Genomic DNA, 12,929 nt, shown 5'->3' with positions numbered 1-12,929 from the left:
CTGCTCTTGCCATAAGTTAAGCTTTTTGTCATTATTTTCACCTGTGTCAGTTTGTGTGCATGAGAATGCCAGCGTGCATGAGAACCTCTGCTCAGGGATTGGATGATGGGTTTATTACTTGATTGGCCGCACCTCCTACCAGGTGACATAAATGATGAGGATTGATGATCAGGGTAGAGCTAAGGAGGGTTGCTTGTGATTTTGCATTGGTGTAAATTTTATTTTTTTTAATTTTTTAATTTTTTTTTTTTTGGTGGGGCCTTTTTGAACTATTGGTTTTGTTTATGCTGGTTTTAACCTATATTTATAATTTAAGTAGTTTTGACATTTCCTCTCTTTTTAAAGAGAAGCATTCTATGGGAATTCTGCCAGCTTCACATGTGGTGCAAGCTGGAAACCCACCGCTTTTATTCAGTGAAATGGGCATGCAGTTTTCCCTGCAGATGCGACGCTAGTTTCCATTCGAGTACTTTTGAGTAGGTCCCTGCACGATGAATGTGCTCACTTATAAAGGCCTAAGCACTCTTCTAATGTGCAACCTCTCTGGCTGCTCATTTACATGTGAGGTGAGCTGACTACGAAATCAGGAGCAAAGCCATTTCCTCCAGTTCTTTCAACTGTCGCCCTATGTATCCGTTGCCATATGAAGATGTGTGTGTGGCTGTCATTAAAATGCGACAACCTAAACTGAGAAATGTAACAACTATATGCAATTAGTGTGAAATGCAGTGTCTGCAAATTGGGCACAATATTCCAAGTGTAATATTCCCCCAACGTGATCATCTTGTTTTGATTTGTACTTCAAACATAAAGATCAGCTGGTTAAAGCACAAAAGCACTTCCTGGACCCGGGTCTGAGTCTGAGCTGTGTCACTGGCTGAGAATGACCTGCATTGTATGCAATTGGCTCGGGGGGGGGGGGCTTGTTCGATTCCTCGCAGGGGCACTGCTGCTGTACCCTTGGGCAAGGTACTTAACCCAGAGTTGCCTCAGTACATATCAAACTGTGTAAATGGATAACGTAAAAATTGTAAGCTACATAAATGGCTCTTGATATGAGCATCTACTAAATGACATGTAATGTAACTCCAGTCTGAACATAATTTTAAATTTTCTGAAAGATCAGTGTTACCAACTGCAAATTTTAACCCTGGGGGTGGAGTGTATTCTGTAGGTTCTGCCCCCGAGCAGTGACCATGGATCGGTTTTGTCTGTCTGATATGTTTGATAATATTTTAGGCTTTTTTTTTTTTTTTGCATATTTGATCATTCGGATGAGGCATTGGTAAGCCTACGGTGGATCAGTTGTGGGGAAAAAAGCGCTTGGATCAAAAGCCCTCTCCTTGTTGTCTGTGAGACCCTGCTACAGGATGGAGCCAGACTTTTTCCTTTCAGCTCCGTCTTTCATATTTTCCACAGTGCTTCCTCATGAATGAATAAAAGGTCCACCAGGGATACACATACGGGCAAGGCGTATGACAGGCTGGCTAGGCAGTCACAGTTGAGAAAGGGAGGTGACTGAAATCTAATGCCAAGAGGAAGGATAAAGTCACCCAGGAAATGACACGTGCAGAATAGCTAACGGCCAGGTGTGGCCACTCTTATTTGGATATGCACAGGAATCGCATCTATGAAACAGTCCATTAATACAACAGCATGACGGTATTCAAAGGTACTGCTGAGAATCTGTACCAGTCAAAAGTTTGGACACACCTACTCATAGAAGGGTTTTTCTTTTTTTACTATTTTCCACATTTTACACTAATAATGAAGACATCCAAACTACAAAATAACACAAATGGGATTATGCAGTGACCAAAAAGTTTTGATTTTTTTAAACACATCTCATATTTAAGATTCTTCAAAGTAGCCAAAAATATTTTGGAAAAAATCTGGAAAGAAATTGATACATAGGCTTTGACTTCACTATTTATATTTGTCTAAGAAAAAAAAATTCAAGCATTTAAGCACAAGTCTTTAGATCAAAATGTCATTGAATGCATGTTTCCCATTATCTTAATCAGGTGTGACCAAACTTTTGACTTGTACTGTATGTAGGCAGTGGAGCTTGAGTGCCAGCTCAATACTTCCTTCTTTGTGTTCTCTGAGGAAAGATAAAAATGTCTGTTTGGTTCACCCCCCACTGCCATCCCCCGTGGCTAATAGAGACAAACAGGTTGCCTCTTTGGGTTGACCAACAAGGACCAAAAATAGACCCTAAGGCATCGCCTAAAAATAACCGGATCGCAATAAGCCCACGCGTTCGGCGGCGGCGGCGGCAGCAGCGGCGTGCGGAACAGACTGGGCTCTTACTTTTATAAGCCGATCCGTTCGGCAGGGATTTGTGGGCGCCATCCCTCCAAGAACCCAGCGAGGGTCTGAGGAAGTGCTGCGTCGGCCATCTGTGGCGCCGAGGTGAGGTGGGGGGGGCGGGGCGCCCTCCAAAACGAGAGGACACAGGGCCGGTGTCGGTGTCGCGGCCGAGGGCGTGAGGACACCCGAACCTGAGAACGCGGGGACCGCGTGGCGGGGGTGGGGGGGAGAGCTGAGTCACTCGGCGAGGGCTGCCTCGGGCCTCCCCCTGGGGTGATCTCCGTCATTCAGGAGAACAAGACAGGAAACTGCCGGGAATCACCTCGCATCCTTCTGCCTGGTCTGAAGGAGGTGCGTGTTTTGTGTGTGAACTTTCAAATCTGTGCACTAAAAAAGCGGCTTTCCCGCTTATCATTCAGTCCTGTGCCAGCTGCATGTTTGTAAGCTTCATTTTATTTTATTTCAAGCTTTATTTTATTATTTATTACCCTGATTAAATCCTCTCGCGCTGGACAACACATTTAATATTATTATTTTATGATACACAGGGTCTCTGTGTAAATGTCCCCTGAAGCTTGTAAAGCATTGGTCCCTCCCTCAGGCTGGGGGAACAGGAATACAGACACTCTTTCAGAAACAGAACCCGTTCACTTTTTCCCTTTTTTTTTCCTGTCATGCTACATCATCAAATCCAGGTGCTGACTGTTGGCTCGGAAGATTAGGCATGCGTCCCTACTCCCTCGATTCCTCTAAAGGAAATGCGTCAAAGCCCGTGTGTCACAGCACAGGAAGTGTGTCTGCGTTTCAACATCCCTGTATCGCCTGCAGGGCTGGTCTCTGGAGTGGGGCTGAGATGTGCTCTAGTGCACACCAGTCTAGAGTAACAACATCATAGTGCACAACAATTGAGAGACCAGGAAAAGGGGAGGACACTACAGTCAGTGTACCCTTTGTTTGCCGTGACATTTTGCTCACTATATATATATATTATATTATATTTATATATTTATTTATATATTATTATACATTACATTACATTATTGGCATTGAGAAGACACTCTTATACAGAGTGACTTACGTATGTTTCAGTTTTTTTTTTACGTTATCCATTTATACAGCTGGATATTTACTGAGGCAGTTCTGGCTTGAGTACCTTGCCCAAGGGTACAACAGCAGTGCCCCAGCAGGTAAGCGAACCGGCAGCTTTTTACGAGTCCTGCTCCTTAGTGTTTTGCTACACTGCTGCCCCAAAATGTAGCTATCATTTCAGGATGTCTTAGATTCTTAGGTACACTGCAGCTATATTAACTTCATCCTATATACATATGCCAAAAAATAAGGGAACATCAAATCTTTTAATACGAGATATCAATCAATATATACATCTATAAAAAAAACCTAAATACCTAAAATGCCAGAGGCTTTCATAAACAATATCCATAAATAATACTCAGCAGACTGAAATGGAAAACTAAGGGTAAGGTTGCTTAGTTACAAAAAGTCAGTGAGGAGGGATTTTTTTTTTTCTGGAAGGTATTTTATAAACGATCTTGTGTAATGGCTGGCAGGTTGTTGGATTACGTGGGATTTGATGGCAGAACTGGGAGAGAAGAGCTGGGCCTAAAAATGGTTTTAACACAACCCTGCCAAGGTCTATGGTCTGCCTGATTCTAATAAGTTGAGGGATTATTTTACATTTTATGTTGCTTAGCATGGATCCATACTTTTATTACATTTATTAATATGCTTCAACGGCCCTGTGATGGTTTTAATCTTATACGCAGTGTTAGTACCAAGCATCTGTGAGTGTGTAAGAGTGTTGTAAGGGTCTCTGAAACAGCAGATACATGGCACATCTAACTGCTCCCCTTGATGTTTATTCTCAAACATGTATTGAAACTTTAATTCATTTCAAGCACCAATTATTTATACATATCAAATGATAACTGCAGTGTAAATTGCCACCTGTTCAGAGATTAGCCCTGGATACCCTTGAAGAACCTAAGCAAAACGCTCAGTATTGAAATTGCAGTTTCAGCAATATGAAGTCTTTCACTAAATGGTTGTTGCTTAGTTGTACAAATTTAACGTGCCTCACAAGTACATTTTTTTTAAATTTTGCTTCTGTCTTGCAAACAGAAATGTTCTCAGTCAGTCCAGTCGTAATGTTTCGCCCATCAAAGCCTGAAACAGTTATAAGCAAGAGTTCTTTTTAATTTTTTTTTCTTTTTTTAACTGTCAAACTGGTGATGCCTGCGTAAGCATATAGAAATACCTTCAGAGCTGCAAACGAGCTGCTGACAGGCCAAAGCACACTGCAGACAGATTAACACAGACTGCAGTCATCATGGTTCAATGGGGGCAGAGGAGGACACTACAGTCAGTGCACCTTTGTTTGCAGTGACCTTTTGTTCACTAACCCCCTACCCATTCCCCCTCCCCTCACCCTCATGTCTCTTGTAGCTCTATTACATTACATTATTGTAATTTAGCAGATTCTCGGTTACAGTTTGCACATGTTATCCATTTATACAGCTGGATATTTACTGAGGCAATTCTGGGATAAGTACCTCGCCTCAGGGGTAGAGCAGCAGCGCCCCTACGGGGAATCAAACCAGCAACCTTTTGGTTACAAGCCCTGCTCCTTACCACTGTGCTACCCCTGTGAATGCTCCCCCTCCCTCCCTCCCTCCCTCCCTCCCCCCTCCCAACCTCAGTCCCCACACCCCTGCATATAGGAATTCCGTGTGAGGGTTCTGACCATAGAGGAGAAGCCCCTTGGTTACAGCGCATGAATCCTGGGCTGGATGAAGACATCCATCATCAAACTGAAGCATGCCCAAAGCATCATGGGAAGGAGCCACTTCCTCCTGTGTCAGGATGCAGAGCTGTGGGATTCTCACATGCTGCAGGATCCCGTAGCTGTTCTGTTCCTCCTCCATGATCTGCCTGCCTCTCAGTCCATTTAAATCTTTATGTTTTCACGACAGGAGGGCTTGCCAATCATGAGATTGAAACTGAAGAATGATTTGAATGTTTGCTAACGTGTGAAATATGTGTCAGATATGAAACTGCGCAGAACAGCAATGCTTGCCGCTGTCAGATGGAATGTGGCATGGAATTTCATGCACATTCTGGAACGCACTGGAATTTGACGATGCATCTTTTAAAACGTGTTCATAACAGAATAGTTTCATGCCAGAAATGAATGCCTGCATCTTATTTATGCCACTTTTATGCCTGCATTGGGAAAAAGCAATCAAAAAAAAAAAAAACAGCTCCCTTTTAAAGGTAATTTAACTTGCGAGTTTTGAGCAAGAAAAAACACTGCTCAACTCGTCGGCCGCGGTTTTTCCAGACCTAGTTTTGTGAAGTCCTGCATGCGGTTTTTGCAGCAGATAGCCCGCTTGGATGCGGACGCCTTCCGCGGCTTCGACTGCCTTAGATGGCGCGTTAGCGGCGCTGTCAGCTGGCCCAGCGCGTTACTCACCGCGCAATGTGAAAGTTTACTCCCACATCAATCTGCTCCTGGAGGAACTGACTCTCCGCCGTTCCGCCTGCTGCCAAAGGCAGCGTCTTATTTCGCACTTCGTCCTCACACCACTCACCCACAACTTGTTTACGTCCCCAGATGGACTCTGGTTTCAGACAAATAATCACTGTACTCTTTGAAGTTGTGAGGACGCCGCAACGTATAAGGATACGATTCATTTTTGTTTTATGTTACACATGTCTCCAGAAAGCATATAGACTATGTGCATGTGTGCATATGTGGGTGTGTGTAAGTGTAAGCATGTTTGTGTTTACTTGTGTGTGGGTGGGTGGGTACATGCATTTGCGTGTGCCTGTGTGTAAACACATGCAGGTGTGTGTGTGCACGTGTGTGTGTTAGGGGTAGCTGTGTGTGTGTATGAGACAGTGAGGTGTATACTTGAGATGTTATGATGTGTGTGTATGTGTAAGTATATTTGACCATTCTGCAAAACACGACACACACGTGTCTTTGGCTATCCTGTGAAACAGTATGTTAACATTACTCTCGATGGCTCCATATAAGATCAGCAGAACAAAGAGAGACACTGAGGAAGAACACACAGGCTTTAACAATGTGCCTCAGAAACAACCCAAACGGAGACATGTCCGGGTACCTGTGTGTGTGCTGGAAGCCCTGGAGATCAGAGGGAGCCGAGGCGACATGGCGGACGTCACAGGCATCCTGGAGGGGAACTCTGAGGTGAGACCGCGGGACAGGAGGGCGAAGATTTCACCCTTGGCGGTGAGAAAAGGTTTCCGGAAAGACCTCCCCGGGCGAAGTCGCACGTCCTCGGCACAGGCCAACCCATCCATTGCGATGGAAAAACGCCCTGCGACCTCTGACTCAGCCCCACGCACGTCTCACTTCCTCTCCACCCCCCCCCCCCCCCCCCCCCCACCACCACCACCACCTCGGCACGACCTCACTCCTCTTCCAGCAATGACAGGAATTCCAGTCCGGGAGGAGACAGAGAAGCAGGTCTGACTGAGAGAGGGATCCGCAATGTGCCAGACGGAGTGGCTGTGCCATTTCCCACATACCCAGGGTGAAATATCTGTGCATTTCCATATTCACACAAAATCTATATATACCTGCCTGCTGCGGGTGACATATCTGTGCATTTCCACACAGGTACAACATCTACATATGTCAACATGCTGCAGGTACAGTACCTGTGAATTTCTATATATGTACAAGATCTATGTATGTCTTTAAACTGCTTGGGTGCTAGCCATGCATTTCTGTACGCAGACGTCATGAAACCATGCATAATTCTTGACTGATAACCTTATGACCAATGATGAATCAGTGACAGGGACGAAACATGTTTCGATCTTTTGCCATTAAGAAAATTAATGTGTCTACTTCTCCTACAATGAATTGTTGTCAGTGAAATAAAGCTCATCCTGATGAGATATTCATCATCTCAGACAACAGTGTATACAGGGCAGCAGTGTAGCATAGTAGTAAGGAGCAGGGCTCGTAACCAAAAGCTTGCTCGTTGAATTCCTCGCTTCGGCGCTGCTGATGTACCCTTGGGCAAGGTACTTAACCCAAAGTTGCCTCAGTAAATATCCAGCTGTATAAATCAATTACTTGTAAAACTGTAACCTACGTAAATCACTTTGGATAAGAGCATCTGCTAAATGACAATAATCTAATGTAATGGCTCCTGGCTTCTACCTCCTGCCCAGATGTAAATATATATGGCTACTTAAGTAATCAGACCAGGTAAGTCAGAGGAACAAGGCTTGCCCTCCATCGGCTGAGTTTGGTGTCCATGCCATACAAGATTTGACAGAATATCTCATTTGGTGAGGTTGCTATGAATGCAATGACATCGCCCCCTAAAAGCCTGTTGATTGGATCGATCCACCCACGTCGGGTCTGAGACCAGAGAGGGGGAAGGAAATCGATGGTTTTGAGGTTACCACAGAGGAAAGGTACGAAGGGCCTCCGTTTGGAGTTGCCATTAATCTGAGTCTGTTTCAGAGGAGACGTATAGGAATGGGGTGACCCCAACAGCGGAACAGTGTGTCCCTGAAAGCACCGGAGGGGCTGTCTCTACGACCCCCTGTGTCAGAACGGTCCTGGGAAGCACTGCGGAGGTGTGTTGATGTTTCAAAGTTCTGCACTGGGGTGATTTACCCTAATCACTCCGGAGAACTCCACCCTTGAGCAAAGTGATCTATCCCAATGGCTGTGGGGAATTCCGTCCTGAGCCAGGTGATGTATCCTAATCACTCTGGGGGAACTTCACCCTGATGCGCCTCAGTCAGTCTGGGTAACTCCACCCAGAGCAAACATGCTGGATAACTTCCTCCAAAAGGCAGAGATGCAGTCCAGACCAGAACGTTCACAAACCTGACCAAAGCCTAGCAAGCTAAGAGCAAGACCAAAGACCACAAGACCACAAATCAATGGTGAATATAAACATTTTATTTTGACATTTCTTAGAATATAAATTTGGCCATGGAAGGCATTTAGAATTAAGAGAGAACAGTGAAAAAGCAAAAAGTGTTCCAATGGAAAAAAAAAATCTGTAACTTAATTAAACCCAATCAAAGTCTCTAGTTCATGCAATTTCCAAGTGCTAAGGACATCATACTTTTGACTGCCAATTTAAATGATCAAGGTTTCATTTTTTAATTTATCAGCTGTAATTATTATAATGAATTATTTATTAAGCAATCAGTCATTTTCCCTGTTGATAATGACAAAGACCGCAGTCTCATAAGGCCATATGCCGTGACTAAGACCCAGCTTGAGCCCATGAGTTTTCAGACCATGACCAAGTTCCTGGTTTATGCTGTTCTCCAGGGGGGCCTCAAGACTGCGACAATGACATTGAGACTCCATCACCGATAAAGGGATTACGGGATTCATTCAAAAGCCCCTGCCAGTAGCCTTGGATAAAGGAATTCAGCGCGATGTGCCTGGCAAAAGCAGAGCTCCCTCTTTCCTGCCGTGTCATTGTCCCGGCGCCCAGAGCAGCGGTTTGCAGCTGAGTGGCAGAAACAGGAAAGGCAGAGCGCTGACCTTTATTCGACAATCACCTTTAACCCAAATCTCCATCGTGCCGCGCCACAAACGGAGCGTGCCAGTTTAAATAATGGTCGCCTATCGGCAATCAAATGCCACTGTGCAGTTGTGCATTTCATGTGAAATCATTTTATTTGTGATTATAAAATGTGACTTTGCCATTATAATTAAAACTGTACAATGTACGCCAGTTTCAATTAAAATCACAATTATTTAGTGTTTAGTGGCAATGCAATTGCACTGCATAATGCAGGAGTGAGTTGGCTGATAATCCCTTGCTAAGAGTGGCAAGCCAGTTAATCACACAAAAAAGATATTCAGAATCATTATCGGTTTAAAGTTCTCTGGCTCCTCTATTAGTAGTTCACTGTCTCTTGGCAAATGGCTGCATTATGTGACACATCATCAGAAGAAACTGTGCGTTGCCGTCCTTTTCTCTCACAACTAATACTCATTCAGGAGCGGCTAAGACAGCTCGCATTGCGCTCCTGCTCTAATCGGAGGAGGTTGTGCATTGGTTGTCATTGGGTCCCGAGCCAATGGAGTGGATGCTGGAGTTCGGTGATGTTCTCTCTCACAGGTTGTTTGGCCCAGGATGTTTTTTTCACCTTGTTAGATGCGCGTCTCCAGTTAGGCCACTACGCCTAATGTCGCATCCAGGAGGGATTTCTGCCATGTTTGCATGGGCGTCCCAAGTGCTTTCTCTTACATGCTGCTCTCCTGCAACAGCAACACTTCTGCTGTGGTTTTGTGTGCTGTTCAGCATCAGGCCATCGCTATGTGTGTGTGTGTGGGTTCTGATGTGTGCTGAAGGGAGGCAGTGTAGCATAGTGGTTAAGGAGCAAGACTTGTAACCGAAAGGTTGCCGGTTCAATCCCCACTGGGACACTGCTGCTGTACCCTTGGGCAAGGTACTTAACCCACAGTAGAAATATCCAGCTGTATAAATGGGTAACATTGTAAAAGAACTGTAACCTATGTAAGTTGCTCTGGATAAAAGCGTCTGCCAAATGAATAAATGTAAATGTAAATGTAAGGGAGCTAATGGGTGCTGATGAGTGCCGATATGTGTCTATGGGTGCCAGTGTGCACCGATGGGGCTGTTACAGCACGGAGGTGAGCGGAGACCTTGTCTGTGCGAAGACTGCACTACAGAAACCGCGTCATTAAACTCACAGAGCATAGCAACCATCTCCTGCTGAAAGCAATTCTAGTGTAGGAGTAAGAAAGTGTTCAACTGCCCTTACCAGAATAATAACGCACACAAACGCACACACGTGCACACATACACACGCATAAAGACACACATGCACGCACGCACACACATACAGGCTGTTAATAAGTGAAACCGGAGTCCATTGCCTCAGGAGGATATTAAAAGTTCATTAATGCCGGTTTAATTTGGCAGAAAAAAAAAACTTCTGCCATCCTTGAAGGCCACGCCTCCGCGCCAGGACTTTCTGTGACACTTACTTTCCACATCGAGAGGGAGCGATGACATCAGTAAACACCACAACCTCCTGCAATCTGCTCCGAGTGAGTGAGCCTCATCGGTATGATCGCATGTTAGTTCTACTATTCGCTCAAACACCAGCTCCTCTCTCGTAAAAAATAGAGTAGTTTACCTTTCAATTACCATTCATGCATAAAACAACCATTTACTTTTCTGCAAACAGTGAAAAAGTTTTTAAAAGAGAAGTCTAGGGTACGAGCACAGCCGGGCACTCCAAATGGTACTGGTTGCTTTTAACGTACTGTATATGTATACCTGAGATGCACGCATACAGAAGTCAAGGTAAAATTTTCGTTGAGGCAAATCTGTGCATGTTTTTTTAAGCTTAATTGCAATTTATGAGACTGAACACGTGGTCCCCTACTGAGACGATTGCAGCATGTGTCCATATAAAAGAAAATAGCTGCATGCTCCTCTCAGAGCCGTGAGGCTGCTGGAAGTTTGCAATGGGAACTCCGGTGGCGGTAGCATGTGCGGTGGGCTCCGTTTGCCGCTCCGCAGCTTTGACATTAATTGAGCGCTGTGGAGTAAGGCAAGCAGATACATCTGCCAACGCCTCCCCCGCCTCACAAAAAAAAATAAATAAAATAAAACGCCTTCTCCATCTTCCCACGTAAAGACAGTTTCGTCAGCATCACGAGGTATTCGGTACCGCCATCTGTTGCTGCTGGTTAAGACCCAATAACGTATTGCAAAAGACTGGCAGCACCAGAAAACTGCCTTAGAAAAATGCTGTCTTTGGAAGGGGCCTGGATTTCACAAGTGAATATGATGTGATTGCAGTTCCTGTACGGAACCTGCCCTAATAAAGGATGGTGGCATTTACTGATTTATTCATTGGGTGTAACAGTTGTCGACTTGATACCACAACAGTATTTACTTGTTCTTGAGATGTGGCACTATGAAATTATTACGCAAACGTAAACATACCCATCTAAAACATTAAATGCTGAGAATATATTTTGGAGAGTACATTTGTTAGCTCAATCATTATATTAAAAATATGTAAACTATTGCCGGTTTCATATATTGCAATGTATTTCTGCTTTGCATTGATATATTTTACATGTATTTGCAATGTATTCTTGAGCTGAACAACATATTTCTCAGTATATTACAACATATTTCATTTTTTATGGGAAACATAAGACAGAACTGTATTTATCTCCAAAGTCTCTGAGCATTGGTCAAAGAGTTCTTCATTACTGTAGAGCTAGAGAGAGCTATGCCACAGGCTGATCAGCCAGGACAGATCTGGACTGTCCACTAATGGTGGAGAAGTTTGGGATATTACACCTGAGCATAGGGTAAGACGCCAGACAGTGATCAAAAACGGTTTCAAGCTCCAGACACAATCCCTTTCATTGAAGGAATACAGCCAGTCTTCTGTCTTTTGTATGAAATCTCTCCACTTGACAGTGGAATAACAGGACTCTGTGTTTTTGAGTCTTCCTTTTAAAATGCTTTGGAGCTTGCTTTTGAAAAGGACTTCAGTGTTTGCTGCTAGCGATACTGTGCATTCTGTGGTACGGCAAACGCTTCTAAATTTCTAAAGCAGTGCTTCTCTACAGGTGTTTCAGTTTAAAATCCTTAGACATAACAACTGGAGTGATGTTTTACACAAAGAATCATGTTAGCAGAATGGCATTTCCTTCCTTATTTTACTTATTTATTTTTTTTTACCAAGACAGGAAGCACGTGGAAATCGGACTTCAAACCCCATGCCAGTGGTTTTTTTCATGCATTCTCTGGGGGATCCTCTGATATTGCAAAACAACCCCCAAATGCCCACCATGTATTTTTCCAATTCTTTATGTCTGTTCCACTGCCTTTTTTTTCCAAAAATGTGAATTCACAGTGGAGCTGGGCTGACGTAACATTTTCATGGCGTTCTATTAAGGTTGCTATCGCGCTGATACAATGCTGCGGCAATGTTGTGAGAAGGTTGCACTGCGTGTTAGGTGAATGGAAGAGCTGTGCCTCATACAGAAGGGAACTATGGGAACTGACGTGAATCACACAAACGAAAACATGCAGCTTTGCTGAGTGGCTGCAATAACACGCTGGGAGTAGGTGGCCATACAAACGTGCAGGTTCCCTTCATGGGGTTGATGCAATATAATGATGTTAAGTTGCAGATGTTTAGTTGTGTAAACGCTGCATGTGAAATCATGAGAAAGACAGTTACTCCCACAAGACTTTCATGAACTCACGTTTTAATGAATGTTGTGAAAGCATAAAATGCCAGGTGGAACTACTGTGTGTGTGTGTGTGTGTGTGTGTGTGTGTGTGTGTGTGTGTTTGTGTGGGTGCTTGTGTGTGTTATATGTGCCTCGGATGCGAGAATAATAATGAGAAATCAACAGGTGTGAATGGTACTCCAGCAGCAGAACAAGACAATTAATTACATTTCAACATTTCTTCTTCCTTTAAGCGTTCACTCATTCCTTACTACCTCCGCTCCTTGCAAACGTGTGTCTGTGTAATGAGATGTAAAAAGGAAGAAAAACGGATGAAGAGAAGAAA

Source organism: Megalops cyprinoides, chromosome 24, assembly GCF_013368585.1.
Source record: "Megalops cyprinoides isolate fMegCyp1 chromosome 24, fMegCyp1.pri, whole genome shotgun sequence".
Lineage (NCBI taxonomy): Eukaryota > Metazoa > Chordata > Actinopteri > Elopiformes > Megalopidae > Megalops > Megalops cyprinoides.
This window is presented reverse-complemented; position numbering follows the sequence as displayed.